The sequence below is a fragment of the Belonocnema kinseyi genome, chromosome 9, assembly GCF_010883055.1.
Source record: "Belonocnema kinseyi isolate 2016_QV_RU_SX_M_011 chromosome 9, B_treatae_v1, whole genome shotgun sequence".
NCBI classification, from domain to species: domain Eukaryota; kingdom Metazoa; phylum Arthropoda; class Insecta; order Hymenoptera; family Cynipidae; genus Belonocnema; species Belonocnema kinseyi.
Genome location: NC_046665.1, coordinates 38628083 through 38632427, shown reverse-complemented (window position 1 = coordinate 38632427; position 4345 = coordinate 38628083).

Below are 4345 nucleotides of genomic sequence, written 5' to 3'. Positions count from 1 at the left end.
TAAGTTGTGGATTCGGATTCAGGGGCTCAAAATACATAAGAATAGAGGGTTTTCAGCTTTGGCGGTCTTAGTGCATACGGGATCATACCCAGCCCCCGGACTTACAAGGGCTCCGAAAGAAGAGGGAACGATTCATCGATTCCTAGAACTGCTAGTCCCGGCAGTTTCTCAGGGGAGCAGAGCGAGAGCGGTCGCGACTTTTGCTTCGGAAGAACCACAGTGCGCGAGTATTCAGTCGAATATGTTTGGGATTCCCATTGGAAACGGTTCAAGCGGCCCTCGTGATGCAATATTGAAAGGAAAATATCGATATTTACGATATTGATATATCGGACAAAAAATATGACACTGGCAATTATTTTTTATTATTATTTAAAAAATGTGTAAGTTTGCCATATTTGAGAATTAAATTGAAAAAATTATATTAGATGTATGGAAGCTGTGTGACTCTCGCTCCAGCCTCAAAATGTAGTCACACTTTCATTTAAAAACGGAGAACCGTTTATTGTTTAAAAACAATTGATGCTGATATTTATTGCGTGAAGTGAGGCGATTCAATTTTGTGGTTATAGAGCTTGACTACATTTATTGAAAATGGTGAAAATCTTCTGTATATATTATAACAAATAAGAATAATAAAACTGACTTGTTTCTTCAGGTATTTATTTTATTCATTTATGTAGGAAAAAGTGGGACCATTTCGCTGGCCACACGACACATGCAAACATAACTTTTTTTCGGCCAAATATTTTGTGCAAAATTTGTTCAAATTTGTACAAAAAAAATTATAATTTGTACATCACTGGAAGTACCTGAATTCTCAGAAAAAAACTGGCGGGCCAGTGAAACGTTTCGCTGGCCCCGACATTGTACAAAATCAACTTTATTTGGCTGCATTATTTTTCGCCTTAATTTGTTCAAATTTGGGCAACCAACTTCAACCCCTAAAAACTACCCCCTGTGTGGCAAACGCCATATCGGATCCAGCGAAACGTACCGCTGGTCCCGACATTATGCAAATTCAACTTTACACAAGTGCATTATTCTCTTCTTATTTTGTTCAAATTTGTACAGCCAACTTCCACCCCTAAAAACCACCTCCTGTGCGGGAAATAGGATGGCGTTTCCAGCGAAATGTTTCGCTCTCCCCGGCATTAACCAAAATCAACTTTATATGGGTGAATTATTTTTGTCTTAATTTGATCAAATTTTTGCAATGAACTCCAAACCCAAAAGCACCCCCTGTTGGGCAAACACCATATTGGGACCAGAGAAACGTTTTTCTGGTTCCGCCATGGTGTTTTCCCCAAAGGGGTAGTTTTTAGGGGTTGAATTTGGTTGCACAAATTTGAACAAATTAGGAAGAAAATAATGTACCCACATAACGTTGATTTTGGATAATGTGGGGTTCAGCGAAACGTTTCTCTGGACCCTCCATGCTATTTCCCGCACAGGGGGTGGTTTTTAGGGGTGAAAGTTAGCTGCAAAAATCTGAACAAAACTTTTGGTCGTACAAATTTGAACATATTCTGCACTAAATATTTGGCCGAAAAAAGGTAAATTTGCGTGGGTGGTGGGGCGAGCGAAATGGTCCTGGTAAGAGTTTAGTGAAACAATTTTGATTTTCTTCCCCCGTTACACGTGGCGTGCTCGGAAAATATCGTTTTTGAGAAAAAATATCGATATTAGATATCGATATATCAGAACAGAAATATCGATATGAAATATCGATATATCAGGTAAAATATATCGATATTTTCCGATATTTCGATATCGATGTTGCATCACTAAGCGGTCTTGACTGTTTACGTTTCGAAGTCACCAATTTAAAAGCACGGCCTGTGCAAGGCAACCCCCAAAAATGCTGTTATGTCAGAGCTCTTGTGTTTATAATATAATAATATGATACAATAATAAAAATAAATGATAATAACGTATAATGATAACCTTATATATTATTCTTTGCTTACCATCAAACCTACTTAAAAATGATCATTATATGTTCTTATTATTTATTTTAATTACTGTATTATATTATGTTATTATATACTATATTACTATATACTATATTACTATATATTACTATATACTATTTTACCGGAAAATAATATTGTCGGTACCGGTAAAAAGAAATTATCGGTACCGACCATTTTTTTGCCGGTTTTTTAAAAGCATATTTCTAGCAAGGTAGCGGCTGAGCGCGCGTATTCATTGAATTTAGGAATTCAAATGATTCATGCAATTCGAGAAGTTCATGCTATTTAAGGAATTCGTGGAATTGAAGAAATTTGCAGAATTCATAGAATTCAAGGAATTCAAAGTTGTCTAACTGTTCTTCAACGTCTCGTGCGGAGAGGGGCTGAAAGGCATCCCTGTGACTGGTTATAAAAATAATGTTGGTCAAACCCCTAACCCTTTCCAACATCTCATGGGAGGAGGAGCGGGAAGGCACCCCTGTGACGGCTTATGGAAATAATTTTGTTGAAACCCCCATCCCTTTCCAACGTCTCGTGGGTGACGCCCCTGTGACAGCTCACAGAAATAATTTTGATGAAACCCCTATCCCTTTCCAACGTCTCGTAAAGGGCGGGAAGGCAACTCTCAAACTCTTCACAAAAATAATTTTGGTCAAACACCGAACTTTTTACAATGCCTCATGGGGGGGGGGGCAAGACTCTGACTGTTTAAAGAAATAATTTTGGTTCAAGCTAAACCCCTTTCCAACGTATCATGGGGGCGCGGCGCGGCGGGAAGGCACCCCTGTGACTGTTCACAGAAATAACATTCTTAAAAGATTTTCAAGATTTTTAGTTTAGGAAATAAACTAGTAAGATGGCCGATATTGAGGATCGAGCAATAGCATTAAACACATTTGAAAAAAATTAATTTTTTAATATCTTCTTCCCGTAGTCTAGGATGTATACTTAAAATATGCTTTAAAAAAAAACCAGTAAAAAAATTTCGGTACCGGTAATTTTTTTCACCAGTAGCGAAAATTTTTTTTATTGTTATCGGCTTTGTATACACAACCTTTATTCTTACCGTTGGCGAATAATAAAAATTCACTCAGCAGGAATGTAAATTATCTTGAATTTTATAGAGAAAATATCGCACTATCTTATATTTTCTTATTTTGATTCATTTGACTATTTTGACTAATTTTTCTCATATCCGCCACTTCCGAAGAAATTCGGTTGATTCCCAAAAAGAATTTTTTTTCCGTGTACGTTTTTGCGAGATAACCGTAGAATAGTCCAAGGATATAAAAAATTTCGCATCGTATGATATCTACACAATGTCCTATGTGCTGGATATATACAGTTTTGACAATGAAATCTAGTATTTTTGGAATGCATATTACTTAAAATATGTAGAATGCCTGAAAATATAAAAATTCACAAAAATCAGTTTGACAAAAGTCCCCTTTCCACAAATCTCGAATATAATAATAATATAATATATTAATTTATATTAATATATATTATACTAATATATAATATAATAATAATAATTCTCTAATAATAATTAGAGGTAATACAGATGAACGAAAAAATATAGAAAAAAACAGGACAGAAAATAAAACGAGAAATTAGGAAAGAAATGGCGGAACCAATAAAAGAGATGCGAAAATGGGAAAAGGTTAGGAAAAGTTTTAAAAAAAGGATGAAAACTTTAAAATAAAAATTAGAAAAACAGGATGACCATGATAAAAATGTAGAATATTTGGAAAGGATGATAGTGAATATCGAAAAATAAAAATAAAAAGAAGATTAGAAAGGAAAGAAAGAGTCCCCCCATCGTGTACTTGACTGCAACCCAGTCCGTCAATGATGGGGTCAAACCAGGCTTTTTCCAATATGTCTGGGCAGACTGCTCTCATCAGATCACTTGATTGCATTATAAAAATGCGTCCGTGACTGATGATATATACCGGGACAGCCCCGTGCAAAAATGACCAAATAAAAATCCATCTCTAACCAAAAAGGCCTTCGACATGTTGGGCAGTATGAGCCTGTGACAACATTTCAAAAATCATAAGAGCCTCTGTGGCTCAGTTGGTTAAACACTCGGACTTCACTTTAGAGGTCCGGAGTTCAATCCCAGAGCCGGTACCTCTGGAAATGTTTGAATGTACCTTTATCGAGGTTCTGGTGGTTCGAAACCCACCTTAAGCTGTAGGTCCCCCCATCGTGTACTTGACTGTAACTGAGTCCGTCAATGATGGGGTAAAAACTAGGCTTTTTCCAATACAGTCTGTCAAGTTAAAGCGTGGGTGGCTTTACTCGCAGTCGGTAAGGTGTATCGACATGATTTTGGTGTCAAAATATTAAGAAGAGCTCCCTCT